This window comes from Octopus sinensis, linkage group LG5, assembly GCF_006345805.1.
Source record: "Octopus sinensis linkage group LG5, ASM634580v1, whole genome shotgun sequence".
NCBI lineage: Eukaryota > Metazoa > Mollusca > Cephalopoda > Octopoda > Octopodidae > Octopus > Octopus sinensis.
The window spans coordinates 69,436,855-69,456,001 of NC_043001.1; the positions used below are offsets into that span (position 1 = coordinate 69,436,855).

At 34.4% G+C, this 19,147-nt stretch overlaps 1 protein-coding gene across 2 annotated transcripts in view; it reads right to left on the minus strand.

Moving 5' to 3' along the window:
* The window catches only part of LOC115212179 (D(3) dopamine receptor-like), a 1,526,288-nt gene that overhangs the window by 446,720 nt on the left and 1,060,421 nt on the right, over positions 1–19,147 (minus strand). For both annotated transcript variants that reach the window (XM_036502723.1, XM_036502725.1), the window contains one exon: positions 11,308–11,369. The gene's annotated coding sequence lies outside the window, so the exon portion shown is untranslated. The remainder of the gene's footprint in view (positions 1–11,307; positions 11,370–19,147) is intronic.

The following is a 19,147-nucleotide window of genomic DNA, read 5'->3' on the forward strand; positions in this document are numbered from 1 at the left end:
ACCAAATAATTTACGAAGGAAGGTATGGATTAGTTCACTTGGAAGCTTAAAAACACTAATTTACGAAGGAGGGAATGGGTTACTTCCCATGAGAGCTTAAAATAATTACGACGCCGTTCAGCCGCGCTGAAATGTTATTCCTCCCACCGTTTACCTGAACATTTTTCGAAATATATTTATACTTAAAACCTCCCCAAACACATAAGCAATGTGCATGCGAAGTTTAAGAAAAATCGGTGGCGCCGTTTTGGCGCAAAATGAGAACATACTGATACACACACACATGCACACACACACCCACACACACACACACACACACATCAACACAAACAGAAGCATTTTCAGTTATATATATATATATAACAAAGTGGAGTTGTGGTGTACCGCACGAGTGGATTATATACGAAAGAAGGTTTGAAAATGCAATTTAAAAGATGTTTATTTACTTACCGGTTTCACTCTATGAAAAGATTGTCAAAAGTAACATGTGGAAGTTTGGTTGCGTTAATTATTGGTTGTTGCAAATTGCTACATTACATATTATACAGTCTTTGTAACAGGGACATGTTAAGGACATAAAAAAATTCAACAAGTTCCTTAAAATATTGGGCACAAAAATTACATAAATAATCGTTCTCAAGACATACTTAAGATAGTTTCCAGAAGGAATTGATATTGGTATTGTATCTGTATATTCAAACATGCACAGAATATTGGTTGAGACAGAGTACTATAATCCATATAAATATACATCCTTTGGTGACAACAGTATGTTGAGAATATAAAAAAGTTTAACAAGCTCATTGAAATAATGGGCAGAAAAGATTAAAACACATATAGTATACATCTCAAGGTAATTTCCAGGAGGAATTATTAAAGAAAGTTCAGTATACAGACACGGAATATTATGAGTTCAAAAAGATTTACTTTATAATAGTGGTGAAGCTAGAACTGACCTGTCCGTTTTAGGAGAAATGTGGAACTGAAAATAATGTACCCTTTTTTTTTTTTTTTTGGGCTCTGCTTCAAGCATCAATGATTTTGGGGTCAGGATGAGGTGAGTGTTTGTGTCTTTGTGTGTATGTGTGTGTGCATACATACATATATGGTGTGAATAGATGTGTCTGTGTGTCTGTAAGATCTGGTAGGATGGTGTCTGTTTGTCAACCGCGTGTGTGGTTGTCTTGGTGTTGTGTGTGTGTATGTATGTATGTGTGTGGATGGCATTTGGCATGGTGCTGCGTGTGTATATGTGTGTCTGTATGGAGGTGAGATTGGTGTGAGTGTGTGTGTCCTTGTGTGCGAGCATATACATGTATACATGTGTTTGTGTGTTTGTGGGGGCTGTTTTTGATTGGTTCCAGGGTGGTGTAAATAGATGTGTGTTGTTTAAAGAATTTTTGGGGGTAGGATGGTGTGTGTATATGTGTGCCTGCTTGTGTGCGTGTGTGTGCGTGTATGTGTGTGGTTAATGTCTATTCGTGTGTTGCGCGTGCGCTAGTGTGTATGTGTCTGTTCGCATGCGTGTCCATGTCTGTTGGGTGTATCCGTGTGGCATGCGTGTACATGTGCCCTGCGTATGTTGGCACTGAGTATGTGCCCGTGTGTGTGCGTGAATACGGTGTGGGTGCACGCGTCCTTGTGTGCGCATATACATGCATACACGTGTCTACGCGTGTGTGCGGGCAATACACACACTACATATGCATATATATATATATACATAAACACATATACACATCATGCATATACACACCAAACACACACACACATCACACACACACACACACCACACACACACACCACACACACACACACATACAACACTATTATATATACAATACACACACACACACAACGCACACACATATAATACACACACACAACACACAAATATAAAATATTTATATATAATATACATATATATAACACACACACACAACACACACACATATAACACACAAACACAACACACACACACATACATACACAATATATATACAACACATATACACCTAACCCATATATACATACAATACACACATATATACACATATAAATACATACACACACAATGCACACACACACACAATGCACACACACACACACACACACAACACACACATACATAACATACATATATATAATGTATGCGTGTGCGTGCCGTGTATGTGTGTGGTCAATGTCTGCTAGTGTGCTGCATGTGTGCTGATGCGTGCATGTGTTTGTTTGCATGATACGGTGCGAATGTGCGTGTGTCTTTGTGTGTTTGTTTTGGATGTGTGCCTGGGGGGTATGTTAGAGTATGTTTAGTTCTGGTCTGTATTTTTGAATAAGATTATTTTCCCTATTAATTCGTGTTTGGTCTGTGGTGTTGTCCGGGCATTGGTATAGTGGGAAGACTAAGAATTTGGGGGAATTATTGTGTGCACAAAGGTCTAAGTGTCCACTTAGTGGTATCTGTCTTGTGGATGGGTCCCACAGTTGTTGGCGGTGAACTGTCATTCTTCTCTGAGGCTATATAATATATATATATATATATATATATATATATTTATTTAGGAGCCTTAATTGTATAACTACATGAATAATATTTTCTATATGAATAATATTTTTGTCTTATGACTAATTCGTCTTTGTGCTGGGCACCTGGTAGTAAATAATATTACTACCCTTTTTGTTATATATATATATATATATAAGATATGTATAGAGAGAGACAAATAGATAGATGTATCTATATATTTACATGTATATAAGTGTACTTATATATGAATAAACAAACACACAAACACATATATATACACACACGTGTGTGTGTTTACTAATCATTGCATAAGTGTGTGTGCGGTTGCGCACGTGTATATGTGTGCGTTATTGCATAGTGCGTCAAAAGGATTAATGGGACCTATTCATTTGGGCGTGTGCTGTGATTTGTCCCATTTATTTGAACTTACAACAGTAATCCATTGTCATGCCCTAAAAATGTGCAGTTTTATTTCTAGCAACATGGGGCATTACGTACTTTCATCGTAATACACCGGAAAGGACTACCGTAAACATTTTTGCAAACAGCTTGACTGGACAATGATTGTCAATGGAGTACAATACACACTAAGCGAACCTCACCACTAAAATGTTTTGTAAGTGGAAAAGTTAAAATCTTACCTTATTTTAGTTTTCCAAGTCGTCAAAGACGACTAATATAAACGAGCACTAGTTCTGAACGGAATGTTTCATCATGTTTGCGATTTCATTGCTCCTATTATCATGCCTGGACGAGAGCAATCTTTTGTTTGAAACCAGATGATCAAAAACTATTAAACTGTCGCTATTCCTTAGATATAACTCGACAAAATTAAAACATTTCACTACGGGTATTTCCGTGGGTTGTGGAGTATAGATATAACGAAGTTATGCCAGCAATGTCTCATTTTACACTTGATGAAATAAAGCCTTGCATATTTGTACTTGCCTGTTTCATGTGTATATGTAAAATACGCAAATTTCAAAGCAGAAAACAGACTCGAATTGTCATTTGCATCCACGGAAATACCCGGTGAAATTTTTTGATTTTGTCGAATTATATCGAAGGAATGCCAAACTGTCTCTATAGATTCTTCTAATATTTGAAAATAAATCTAAAATTTATAATAATTCACTGTGCGTATTTAAATATTTTGGAGTCTTCCAACACACACACACATACACACACACACACACACACACACACATATATATATATATATATATATATATATATATTCATATATATACAGTCACATACGAAACATACAAAGAGGGACAGACAGAAAGACAGAAAGACAGAAAGACTGACATACAGAGAAGGTATTCTTAATAATATGTTGGCTAAATTTAAAGATTTCTTTTTTTGCGTTAAGTGAGAGTATGTCAATAATATTCCTCCTCTGCATATGTACTTATTATTGGATGTTTTTTGTAGTCACTCACTGTATATTTTAATACATACACTGTGTGATATATACAAAGGCACATATATATACACACACACTTACATTCACACAAGCACACACACACACACATATTATATATATATATATATCATATATATATATATATATATATAAATATACATATATATATATATATATATATAAATATACATATATATATGTATATATATATTACATGTGTATATATATTATATATAATATAATATATATACATACATACATATATGTATGAATGTATGTGGCTTAGTTGTTCGGGCATACGGCTCACGATCGTATGGTCCCGATTTCGATTCCTGGTGGTGTGTTGTCTCCTTGAACGAAACAATTTATTTGACGTTGTTCTAGTCCACTCAACTGTCACACTGTGTGTGTCACGCTGATCTCTCTGAGAAGTATGCGAAGGGGTACTCGTGTCTGTGGGGTGCTCAGCCAATGATACGTTATCACACAAGCAAGGTGTTCCGTTAATCGGATCAACTGGAGCGTAAGTGACGGAGTGCCACTTAATATATATATATCTATATATATATATATATATATATATATATATATATATATATATGCGTGTGTGTGTGTGTATATATATATATTTTGTGTGTGTGTGTATGTGTGTTTGTATGTGTGTGTGTGTTTGTATGTGTGCTTGTGTTCATACCTATGTGTTTGTAGATATATATGTATACTTGTGCATGCATGTGCATTTGTATTTGTGAACACACACGCACACAACACACACACGCATATATATATATATATATGCACACACAGAAATACAAATATATATATATGCGTAAAGAACTTTCCCATTGTCATAAGTAAAATTTAGGTAAATCAATCATTAGATTTTTGATTTTGTATTCTACAACTACTTCAGAAAAGTAATTAGTTGAACTACTAGAAACTTTAATCACACTTGATGATTTATTTGACGAAATTATGACTTGACGTTTCTTCTTTGATTTTAATGAAGGAGCTAGAAATATTTATTAAGTCATTGAAGAGGATGTTAAGTTTCAGGAAACCCACTTGACAAATACTTTCAGATTTCCATAGTTACTTTCAATGTAATTCAGTTACTGGAATGAAATTCTAAATTAATCACTTAGAAATAATATATTTTATACGTATTTACACAGGTATTTTCACGTATTCATTGCATGAAATAAACAAATATTAAGGAAAATCTACTTAAAAGGTGCTAACAGACAAAATGTGTAATTCAATATATTATAGTTGATGGCATGCTTTAATAAATATTTAGCATTTTTTCTAACAATCAGTATGTGTATAGATAAATATACTTCTATATATAACAGTTTCACTGTGGTTATAGAATTTTACTGCAATTTGATGATCATATCTATGAATTCTTTATAAAATTTAGGCACCGAAAAATGTTGCAAATATGTAATGAAAGTTTTACATTATAATGTTATTTAAGTTTTGGACAACGATTGATAAGTGTTGAATGTATGTGAGTAATAAATTAAGGCTATATTGTCTTGCTCATATTGTAATTAAATTGCAGTTATATCGCCTTGGAAGTTGATTTAGAAATCTCAAAGCATCCATTTCTCTTATAAACCGACTTCACTTTTGGAAAGTTTTGAACGTCAAAGTATTTCATTTCTCCCAAATAAAATATAGCGAAACTTAGAAAATAGAACTTAATTATCTCATAATTAATATGTCGCTACATTTTGCTGTGCTATATCTTCAATCAATGAACGTGACTCTATCATGTATGTAAACAAGCTGCCTCGTGTTAGATCAATCAATCTCCAGTCAAGCGAGTATTTATCAAGGAGCCGTTGTTAAGTTCTGTCTAATAAAACTCAAAATCTAACTGATGGTTAACTTGCCATACCAAAATACATTTTGATCTCCTCAGAATTCGATTTTGTATGTCCATTATTAAACTATATTTGTAACATAGCAACAGATATTGTTATTTAACATGACAGTAGATAGAAATATTGTGATTTACAACATTGCCTCTCTGATAATCTTCTGTGTTGACGGCTGATTTGTCAGAGTCCGATAGCATCACCTGCTCCATAACTTCTGGCTCCGTGTTAAAAAATTCTACCGTTTTCTTAATATTTTTTCTTCTTTATAGAGTCGAAAAATAAAGTATCATATCTCTACTGAGGTAGTTCCTACTGTTTCTTTCTCTTTCTCTCTCGCTATCACTGAATCTGTCTTTCCTGTATCTCTGTCTAGGAAAACTAGTTTGTGATAAAACTTCGAGCAGTTTGGACTCGACCAGAACTGAAATTACCGCACTGACCGCCTGTCATGCGATGACATTTCAATAGTCTTTGTAGTTATGAATGCAAGGGAGGATGGGTGAAAGAAAGTAATATTGGATCAAGTTGTATGGCTGATGGTGACCTCTCTATTAAGTAGCTTTTTCTACCACACGAATTTGGTTCAGCAGACTGAGAGCTATTATCTTATAGTAAGAGAGACAAAGGATTTAACAGAATGGAGATAGTATAGGGTTGCAAACATACGTATTTAAAGATACAGGTACTCTGTAAATACTGACCCACTTTTCATTACATGGAACACTCACGTGCGAATGTCGATTTCCGCTCTTTATCTTCCACATTTCTCACAGTGAAAAATAGAGAATATCTATGTTTAGTAGCATGATCATAGATATACCTCAGTTGAAGAAATAAAGCTCTGTACACGATTGAACACGAACAGTACTCAGCTGGAACAACCACTGTCGCTCCAAGTGCTGGGTCTCGTTATCACCAAGGAATTTAATTGGTGAAAGCAATCTATTCGCCTAGCTAGGACAACATCGAAAAACCTGTTCATTGGCAGGATCAGAGCGCATTTGTCACTCAAATATCTTACTAAGTATCTTTAGTAAAGTATTTCTCACCCAAATATCTTACGAATTCTTACAAGGTTTAGTAAGATGCAATCTATAATACTACTCCAACATCCTCTTGCAATGTACACAGACATTCTGAATCGTATTAGAGAAAGAATGTCATCTAGGATGTAGTGATTAAATACCAATGGATTGTTTGTTATCCAACCCTAAGTGACACCGCTCAACCTCTGGTTCACATATATGATGCTTTCTCTTTCCGATTTACAATTGTTACTATAACGTTTCTGCTTTTCTTAGCTGGCTGAATCACTCCTCTTTCAATCCCTGTCAGCTTTCTGGTCTTACACACTAATCAGTATGCTCCACTCTTTCTTTCCAGGATATGAGAACCCTACAGTCTTCAAATTAATCATGATCTTCATGCATAAGTACCTAAGCTGAAAATTAGGAGCATTAAGCCCACACTGACCCCGATATAGGAGGTCTTGAAAACATGGGCTCTGCGTCATCTCTCTATACACAGACACAGCAAGTAAGGATATATAACAACTATAATACATATATAGAAAAATGATCAAATTTAATCGAGACTTTATATGAAGTAGGCATCAGCTCAGTTCTCATTACACATTGAAGCTAATGCATCAGAGTAACAATAACCCTGGATAAGAGTTGATTATCTAAAATATATCAGGAAGTTTGTCTACTTGACAAATCAATATTTTATTTATAGGAAATATCGCTTACGCTTAAAAACTCTCATTAAACCATATTCTTAAATTAGTAATATCTTCTAATTACACACCGATATGAGAGCTCATACTAAAATGATGTTCTAAAATTGAACACAAAATGCATTCAAGTTATCAGCGATGACGTTTATAAATTGCAGATTTGCAAAATTATATTTATTTATAACGTGTGATATGTTGTGTACAAAAATTACTAGAATTTGATAATTAATTGTAATTTAGTTAATACGCTAAGTTAAATAAATTTAGCATGAACGTTCCTGTAAAATGCAATTTTATTTCATTAGGATTAAGGCTAATGATGATTTTTCTCGGTAATCAAATACGATTTTCCTAAATATAAACTTAACCGTTTTAAAGTTAATAATTCTCATGTTTCAGATCTTATCCAAGAAAACCTGTTTTATTATTTAATGTGTATGTGTGTGTGTGTGTGTGTGTGTGTATGCGAATTAGTGTGCGATTGTTTATCAATGCTTGCCTTTACGCATTTAGAGACAAATACATGCGTGTATATATATGCACACACGCACAAACGCAACACGCTCGCACATGCAGGTGAACACTGACACACACGAACACAGATACACATAATAAGAAGGACAGAACGAGAGGAAAAAGAATTCGTTATTCTTTTATTGTTTTAATGTTTTCAGCCCGAGGATTGCGGCAATGTTGGAGCACCTCCTTGCTTCATTTTCAAATAGTTTTGTCGCTTTATGTCTAGGAGTTCTGCATTTTTAGCAGTTGATCTTGCCTCAGGGTATCCTTGAATGCTTGGCTGGTCCGGTATCGTCGTTAGGAGGTTATCAAATGTTCGTTTGAATGTTTAGGTAGAGATCCTTTGCAAATATGTGATTTTTTTAACAATTGATGACATCTAATTATTACACTGGTACAATAACGTTTATGCTCGTGATTTCGAAGGTAATATCTTTGGAAACTGACATTGCCTACTTTGTGCATTAAACTCTTTCTACTTACAAATTTTGGAAAATGCCCCTCCAGGATTTTCCATACGTGTATGAGAGTATGTCTCTCTTTTAAACGTTCAACAGAGTAGAGACGACGAAATTTGAGAGGTTCCCAGTAATTAAGACTGTTAACTGAAATTATTTTACTCATAAAGTTTCTTTGTAACCCTTCAATTTCCATTAAGAGACCGGATAAATTTGGATACAATGCTGAGAACAGTAATCTAGTATGCTCAGAACTACGATTTTTCCATACTGTCAGCATAAATATGGGTTCTCTTGTCACGATATTTCGTAGGATTCATCCGATGAGATGTCTGCATTTAGACGCTGGTTTGTGATGTGCCTGATGAAATTAGTACTCTGACACATTGTATTCTGGTGTTGAGTAATGGGATTTATATGTATTCCCGCAGTAATGCAGAACCAGAAATTTTGATGCATTCAATTTCATATTCTTTTTATTTGCCGCTTGATAAATCAGGTTTAGCTAATTTTGGAGAGTGATGGGATCTTCAGCAGTTTCAGCAGCCATTGATATTTTTATGTCGTTAGCGTAACTCGCCAGGGTGGCAGAGTGTACTCTTGAGATTACAACCGATAGGTGATAATGAATAATAATGGTATTAGTACTATTCTTTTATTACAGGTGACTTACCGGAGAGAAAACCATTTGTAGTAACAGATTGTTTTCTGCCATGTATGACGTCAAAGAGTCATACTCCGAGTTTACCTGAGATACCAATATTCCATTACCTATGAGAGATGATTCCCTGATCAATCTTGCCAAACTCTTTACCATAATCAAAGCATAAACAGTCAGTGATCATTCATCTCAGGAGATTATTGAGTATAGTATTATGGTGCTGCAATATTTGTGACAGGTTAATTCGTCCAGTTCGAAAACAATAATGTGCATTATCTGCTAACTTGTCTTCTAGTTACGTAATTATTCTTTTCCAGAGAATGTGATCGACAACTTAAGATATGTGAGATGTGATAAAACAGGTCTGTAATTTATAGCTTCAACCCTTGCGACCCACTTTATGTGTAGGTGTTACTATTACTTATTTTAGTGTGCCGCTCTCTAGTGACTTTTGAAATAGCATCTTCGTTGGTTTGGTGCGGCTGTTTTAGCACAATTTTAGCAATATGGCTGAGAGACAATAAAGTCCAGATAATGAGTTTGAATCGAGATCATTCGTAGCTGCAAGCAGTTCAACTTCCGTAATATCATTAATTTCTAGTCATGTATGTAGTTGAATTCTGGGGATCAAAGTATACGTTTGGATTATGTACTATTTTGTTGGTTACTGTTTGGCTGGAACATTGTTGACTCGAGAGTACGCATATTTGCGATGAATCATTTGTATTTGATTCATTTTTGTTCATTAAAGGCCTATCTCGTTCTGAGTAGATGACTGCTGTTTAGCACAGCGGAAAAAGAACTTGGGATTAGATTTTATGTTCGCCAGTGCTCAGTAGTGAAATTTCTTTCTCATAAGATAATTTTATGTCCAGTCCAATGTTTTTTGTATTCTTATTTATATTCCGCAATCTCATCTACAGGAAGAGCTTGGTTATTTTTGTTGTTTAGTTTGGTTGGTTCTGTTACGCATCATCTTTTATTTACTTTTTACCCCTTTCTTTTCCTCATCTCTACTTCATCCTTTAAATCTCTCGCACTACTATGTGAACTGCTTTTCCTAATTGTTTTTTCCTGACGAAGGAAGCCGGTCTTATGGTAAATATCTACGCGGCTATTTGCTGGTTGCAAACCTATGATATTTTGTACATTCCATCTGCTATACGTAATTCCGAGCTATCAGAAAACACTGTTGCGTCCAAAATAAAACAACTAGGCATTCTCTCCTAAGTATTCTGTATTCATTATGCTCTATGTAAATATATTTGACGATATATAAAGTATCTATGTGCTTGTACTTATATGTATTGCTTAATATATATATATATAATATATATATATATATATATATATATATATGTGTGTGTGTACTCTTTTACTCTTTTATTTCTTTGTCCTTTGACTGCGACCATGCTGGAGCAACGCCTTTAAAGCGGAGCGAGAGTGGCGAAACAAAGTAAAAGAGAGAGAGAGAGAGAGAGAGAGAGAGAGAGAGAGAGAGAGTAAGGGTAAAGAGATTTAAAAGCTGCAAAATAAATATTCAAGAAATATTTTTTTCACTTTTTACAATAAAGTAAACAAACAGTTGGTGTGTTTCGCTACATGGATGTATCGAGGCTATATATATATATATGTAGGAAGAGAAAGAGAAAGAGAGACATACACACATACATACATACATACAGATATGAAAGTATAAGTGTGTGTGTGTGTGTGTGTGTGTATACACACGAACACACATATTCATATCTGTATGTTTGTGCGTTCGTGTGTATGTTTGTGTGTATGCATGTATATATATAATCACACGTATAATTATTGCCATTATCAGGTAGGCACTGATGTTAAAGAAAAGAAGTGTCTAATATGCCTGTCATTGATTGATATGTCCTTTGTTGAAACTGAATAAATACAAAACTCAATGTCTGTATATTATGAAAAGAAAATCGAAATATGAGGTAACTAACACATTATAACAGAAAATAGACCCCTGCAAGACTTCGGTCATTCAGTGCTTTTAAAATATCAACGTCACACGGACACATTAACTATAATATAACGATTGTAAATTAAACATAATACTGACCTTGCACTGTTTATTACGTCTCACTTTATGTTACTTGTGGTTGTTGATGTCTGGCATAATACCTGAAGACAAAATTTTCAGTGTCAGTTTATTATATATTACATACTTATTTTACATCAGCTACATGAAATTTGGCACAAAAATTTTACATAATACTGTAATATTGCAAAATATTTTATGCAATGCAATTTCAGACAGACACGCATACACAAATATATACATGGACATAGATAAACATATCATAAATGCACACCCCACTACATATGTATATAAGCACATACTTGTACACATACACACGATGTCTGTTAATGTAATTTATGTGTGTGTGAGAGTTTTTGTGAGTCTTATTTATAGAAAGTGAAAAGCAATACCTTTTAGTAGAGTGCTTTATATAAATCAACAGATTGACAGTTAATTCAATGTTTAGCCTTGCTCGCCTTCATGACGAATGGGTGCTGAAAGTGAATATTCAGAAACTATGGTGATTAAGTCAAAATCTAACAAGCGAAATTATAAGATATTTGTTACACTACTTAAAAGTATTGCGTTAATGCATGATCCTTTTCCTTATGTAACAATACATAAAACTAACAGTAATACACGCGTATGTGTGAATGTATATATATATATATAATATATATATATATATATATATATATATATACACGAGGTGAGTCAAAACGTAATGCCATTTTGTTTACGAGAGGTATAATTACCAACACAGGAATATGTATCATACATCAAAATAAAGCTGGTATTCTAATTCTGTATATTGTCGTAGTTTCCCTCAATAACAATGTTCCATCTTCGAATGAGACCCTGTTTTCCTGCCCCGTAAAATTATGTTGACTGTTCTTCGAGCCACTTCTTCAGTACAGTTTTCACTTCCTCGTCAATGAACTATCATCGTTACTGGACTATCATCTCTTCGGCCCCATGAAAGAGCGTTTGAGAGGCAAACATTATTCCAGTCCTGAAAGAAACTGTGACTATGTAGATTCTACATTGAGAGAAGGACGGGATGGACGCTTCATTTTTGTGCTGGTACCGCATTATGTCGTACGCGACTGAGAGGATTTGCATCCCCAACGTAGAATTTTTGATGTAATACATGTCCTTGAGGTAGTAATTGTGCGCGGCTGAAGAAGGCCATAGACACACATTGTGCATTGTTATAAATCCGTCTAATAAAGGCCCGAAACATCGTGTTTTTATTTTGGCATCGTGTTTTTATTTTGATTAATTTACTCCACCACCTACACCACCAAACGGTATATACATGTGCTTACAATTATCAACAACCCACCTGAATTTTTATATAGATAGATAGATAGATAGATAGATAGATAGATTGATAGATAGATAGATAGATAGATAGATAGATAGATAGATAGATAGATAGATAAAACTTACTTGGAAGGGGATGCGTGGTGTTCGATCATATAATAACAAATTAATAAATAAAACATATGTATACATACATATATACACATACCTACATCTATATGTATATATACATGCATATATGGGTGTAGGACACCTAAAAAACGTAGAACACAACGAGAAACGAAAACATAAAAACAAAAACATGGAAACGGACTTTTTCAAACAACGAAAAAACAGAGTACAAGACATACAACACAAGGAACATTCCCCGTCTTCAGCTGCCCCTGTTTTGACTACTCAGTGTTTCAAAGGTAAGGGCAAGGCACGACTTCGTTGAAACAGTCCTTCCCGCAAAGCAAATTAAATAAAATTTGGGATTTTTTGCGAAGGGGTAAAAGTGGTGAGAAGAACAGGACAGTAAAAAACAAAAGAAGACAGTAAAAGCAATACAAATAAAAATAGTAAAAGAGAGGACAAGGAGAATAACACAGTAAAAACAAACGATAATTGTTTTTAAGCCGAGACGATGGAAAAATTATTTTGAACGCATTGAGAAAACGGCTTATGAGGACAGGAGAAGCCTTGTAGACTTGTTGAAGGCAGTAGTGAGAAAGAGTTACCCTCTGGTCAGCGACGAGAGGGAGGAGGAGGGGAGGAGGAGAAGGAAGATGAGTAAGAGAGAGGGAACGGTGAAAGGGAGAGGAGAAGAATGCAAAGACGCATACATATAATTGTTTTATGAATAATGGTTGAAAACGAAACTCCTTGGAGAGATTAGTCGCGGAAGAGAAAATCCGGTTCATTAACTTTGACCCAGAATCCAAAACGCAGGGTATGCTATGGAATCTCCCAGGATATCCAGAAATCCAAAACGGAATTCAAAACGCAAAATTCCACAATAAAATTATACTAATTTTTGTTCGGTATGCAAAATGTTCTATACTGGAACATTACGCGGACAAATGGTTCATTCATCAATGTAGAAAACAGTGAAATACTGACCAACAAACTGAAGTATGTAATTCGTACCGAACGACGAAGTTTATTGTCAAAGGAACTGCTATTGCTGCACGACAATGCATGCACAAATACAGCTGTCTACATCATTGAAACCATTGAAAAATTGCGTTTCACATTGTTCGGGCAACCTGCATACAGTTCAGATCTCAACCCTTTCGACTACCCCTCTTCGGATCGCTCGAACGTTCTTCACAAGGTGGTTGATCTGCTACAGACAAACAAGAGCCCCACAACTAGCTTTGCGACCAGCCAAATGCTTTCTTCTGCGATAGAATAAGCAAGCATGTGGACGATGAAAGAAGTGCGTCGAAAAGCAAGGAGATTATGTCGAAAATGATGTGATTGTGTAACCTTTGCTTTCGTTTTAATAAATTACAGAATGAAGATTGCGTATAATTTCTGACTTGCCTTCGTATACATGAGTCCGGAGTTTGGCTACTTCTCAGAGTATATGTAGCAAAAAAAAAAAGATATGAGACATTGTTCATATGATGCTAACTTACAGGATCTTATGCATATTTCATGACAAATCATGTTTATTAATCACTTAACATAGATTGCAGAATCAAGACTAATTATGAAATCATCCGAGACGTGTGATTTTTATACAGTCACTCACCTCTTTTACAATTGGCGACTCTATTAGCTTTTAACAATCCAATAAAGTATGGAAGTTACACGTCTCTGAATACTTCACCATAACATTTGAGTATGTTATTTGTTATATGTGCAATGAGATGTTATTGAAATGTTAACGAAATGTATATGAGATAGAGTAGCTATCATATAAACAATCTCACTTGTTCTGTTTTAGCTTACACACACACACACACACACACAAACACACATACACACATACACAAACACACACACACAAAAACACAAACACACATACACGCACACACACGTACGCACACGCGCGCGCACATACACACAAAGACAAGCTAACTGACCGATAAAAACAAAATGTGAAAGAAAGAGATGGCGGAGTATTTTCCTTTCCATTTCTATGTTCGACTATTTTATTATTCTCTGAAGCTACAAATTATCTTATCCCAAATAATTTTATTTCTGAGAATAAATTGAACCTCAACATGTGTTTTAAATATTCGGTTTAAATTGCGCCTTGTTTTTGTCTCAGTTGCAATGTGGATATAAATTTAACTAATATCTCAACTTAGATTGCAATGACCATCTGGTTAGCTATGAATGCGAATTGCGCTTAATGACAACATAAAATAAAAAGATTGAGTTTAGACTTTATCACGCAGGTTTGAAAATATATGGTAATATATGAATCATCAACAAAATTGTCTTTTCAAAATCTATTTTATATGAAAGGAAACAATTACATTGACTAGTTTCCGGAATTGAAATATGAATATTCCAAGATAAATAGGTATTCCATTGTTTCTGTCTAGATTTGATACATTGCTAATACGTAAAACAGTAGATAAGTTTTAAAACAGATTATATAAACATCAAAGCCCAATTTCCAAAGATAATTACTTTCTCGAAAATAAAGGAACAAGAAATATTGTGGAATAAATCAAGCAGTAATTGCAAACACAGATTCAAATCAGAATACAATTCCAAACTGGAGTATAATTTTATCAAAATGATATCTCGAAACTCGAAACTTTTCTCATTTGACCAAAATTATGAAATTGAAAAATATCCATTCTTTCCGTCCTTAGAAACAACGCAATAGACAGAATTATTCTAACAGAAAGAAATGTACAAAAGGAAACATACTTTGTTAGTAAAATTAATTTAAACAGTTACCTTATTTCATACATTGACAATTCCTGTCCAATATACAATGGGTTTACTGGAAACGAATATAATATTCTGAATTTCTCCATTTATTCTCCATTTCTTTGAAAATAATTGAACGAATACATAGCAACAATAACGTCTTTAGGAAATGAGCCGAAAATTTTGAGGCATGTATATTGATGGCGTGGAGGAAAGGCTAATACGTTTCACAACTGAAAAATCTTTAGAGACCAAAAATTCTGTGAGTATTTTTAGATGAGGGACGTATCTATCTTTTCCGAGTGACTATGAGTGCGTATACTCAGTGTGAGTGTATATATATATATATGAGTGTGTATGTATGTATGTGTATCTAATACATGAAACAGAAATGTGTGTATTCACTTTTAATGCGAAAATTGTTACACAAATTACTTCCATACTTGTGATGCATGAATAATTTGTCCTCGGACAAATGTTAGGCTCTTCCTTTAATATCTATATATATAAAGCTGAAGTTGTCTGTGTATGGCAGGTTTGGTAGCCTTCAACTAACACTATCTCCTCCGAGACACTGCGGCGCAAGTTGACCAAAATTGACAGTATGATAGAAGAAGGCTTGCTCTTCATTCCGTAGAAGAAAAAATGCAAATCAGACCATGTTAAGATCAACAATTATTTAGATCAAAAAGATGCTTTGTTTCTATGAAAATCCCTATTTTTTACGATTTTTTGACTGCTGTGTCGCCATTTTTCGGTGTATTTCAACCAGAAAAATTTTCACTTAAAGAGAATAACAAGCTACATAATGCAAAATTTTACTTTTCAAAAATTCCAATTCTAAATGGTCAAAACAAACACGAGCAACGTTTTTGCTTTGGTCATTCCTATTTAAAGAAACCACACATTTATATACTCCATTTTTTAAGTTACATTTGTTATTAAATTTAAAATTATTTTCGTCCCTACGATTACAAGTTTTTTAGTCACTACAATTATTATTGGGAAAATTATTTAATCTATTAAAGTAATATTTATTTAACTTATGTTTACTTAGTGATGAAATAATATTAACTACATTATTAGTAGTCGAATATCCTACTCCTATATTATTTTTAGAAAAACTCTTATTGCATATTTTATTTTCGATAATAAATGATTCTATTGTTTTAGTGATTTCTTTTATAATATTAATTTTAACCCGGGTCCTATAAGGAAATATCAACCAGTTTATATTATTATTTGTATTTATATTTATATTATTATTTCTCGTATCCTTATTTACACTATAGTTATTATCATCGTTATCATTTATAATTGGATCTAATTTTTGCTTATCCTTTAATCTTATATATTTCCTTATATTTCTATTTTTATTTTTATTCGTCGTTCTATTTCAAAGTTTTTGTATGCTCCTTATATTCTATAAAATTCCGATGTGTTTCTCTATTATAATTATTATAATTGTTATTAATTTTGTTTTTATTTTTATTTCTATTCCCATCTTCATTGTCATTTACCTTTTTATTTATATTAGTATTATCGGGGTCTTTAGCGTTGTTATTTTTTGTGTAATTGTTGCTATTTGTATTATTATTGTAGAATCTAATCTCGTCCTTGTATCCTTCTTAAAGCTTCATTATAGTAGGTTGAATGCTTTAGGAAGCTCTCATATTTCGATGAATGCATATTTGTTACTAGATACCATACGTACCCTCATGAAACGCGTATAGTCCGTAATATGGAAAATTGGGGTATTATGAATAGAAATAGTAAGCATAATATTTAATATTTTATGACTTGGTTGAGTTAATACCGTTCGGAGTTGATGAAGTTGTGGGTGTCTCTATCTCTAACGCTATATATATATATATATATATATATATATATATATATATATATATATATATATATATATACGTGTGTGTGTGTGTGTGAGTATTTATATGGAGAAAGAAGAGAGAAATTGAGATAACAGAAACTGATAGAATGTCAGTGGTTCCAAATTTATAGAAAATGGAATAATTATATATGCGTACACTCATACGCACACACACACACACAAATACACACACACGCATCTTCACACGCACACAGGCGCAAACGCCGTAGACACACACTATACGTAAATAGAGATATGTACAGAAAATGAGAAATTTCGAAGCAGAAGTTGTCTTGTGAAGTAAATGTTTAGACTTTATAATTACCCGTTTATAAATCTGGCTGACAACTTAAAACTTAAAGATAAAATTAGCTAATACCCTGTCTCTACTCAAAACCTATAAATGTTTATTTTACATGACATTAATGGCTGTTTCTTTTGAAGCACAGAGTGGATATTTGTTGCTAGATAGCTACGATGCCATAATAATTCTCATCCAGGAGGCTCTCAGCCAATTTCTGAATGAGAACGTTAACGTCCTTATGTCAAAAACACTATATTACCGCTACAGATTTGATTTCGGTAGACTAAAGCAAATTGTTGTTTGGCAATGAGTTAATCGTAAACTCGTCTTGTGTGATTCCCCCCCTCTCTCTTATTTTTTTGTTTATTTTGTTTTGCTTTTTTTGAGGTGAACAATACTGATAGCATAGAGAAATTATTCCACTCCTTCATTAAGAAGTTTGATTAGGAAACACATGGTTCTGCTTCAGATATCATTGTATGCTATCTAAGGCAAGTGTGATACAATGTAGATTAAGTTAGACAAAACACTTTAGAAATGAATTTGGAAAATGGAAACTATACGGACAACCGTGTTCCTGCCTCAATATCCATCCTCAGTTCATTGAGAATTTGTCTTGCATGCTATCTAGTATAACTTTATTTGCCTTTATTGTTCAAACACATAGCAATGAAGATTGTAAGATATTCCTTTGAGCATATTTGCTTGTCACCTTTTATTTTAAAGAGTGGTAAATGCGTTCTACTCAGTTTTGTATAAGATGAAGTGTCCTGCCTGTTGGAATTGAGATAAAGCACTACATGTGTGCTGGGACGGGAAATTACCCAGAAACCATTGGTCTGTTGGTACTGCTAGTGGCTAGGAGGGTGTAGTACGATCCCTTGCTCAGAGTATATTTCAGACACAGGTCATGTGACGATAACCTGTCCGGAAAGGAGTTTTCCTCTGATTGTCCCATGCAGGACTGCCACCATACGTTGGCAAATAGATTTTAACGTGAGCAGGGATTAATCTATCTTCGCTCCTTTGCGTCACATGGGATCAACTCTCTTACCCTCTTCAAATAACCCTACTCCCCTCTCCTCTCTCTTCTCTTCCTCTCACACCTACTTCCTCCCACCCACCTCTCCTCTCTTGCTTTGACACCTATTTTTTCTCTTCCCTCCTACCCACCTTCTCCCTACATCATCACACCTCCTTCGTTAACCCACCCATACACATCCCCAACCACGCCATCCCTATACATCCCATCCCAACCCACCCAATCTCTTAGAAGCCCCTCTTGCTTCCCCTACTATCGCCTTCTCCACACCCCAACACCACCACACCACACCACTCCACACACCACCACACCACCACACTACCACACAGCACCACATCACACAGCACCACCACACCACACTACCCCACATACACTTATACTAACCACTCCAAGCACCCACACCAGCGCACACACTAACATTGACTACTCCCAAGCAGCTATACAATCA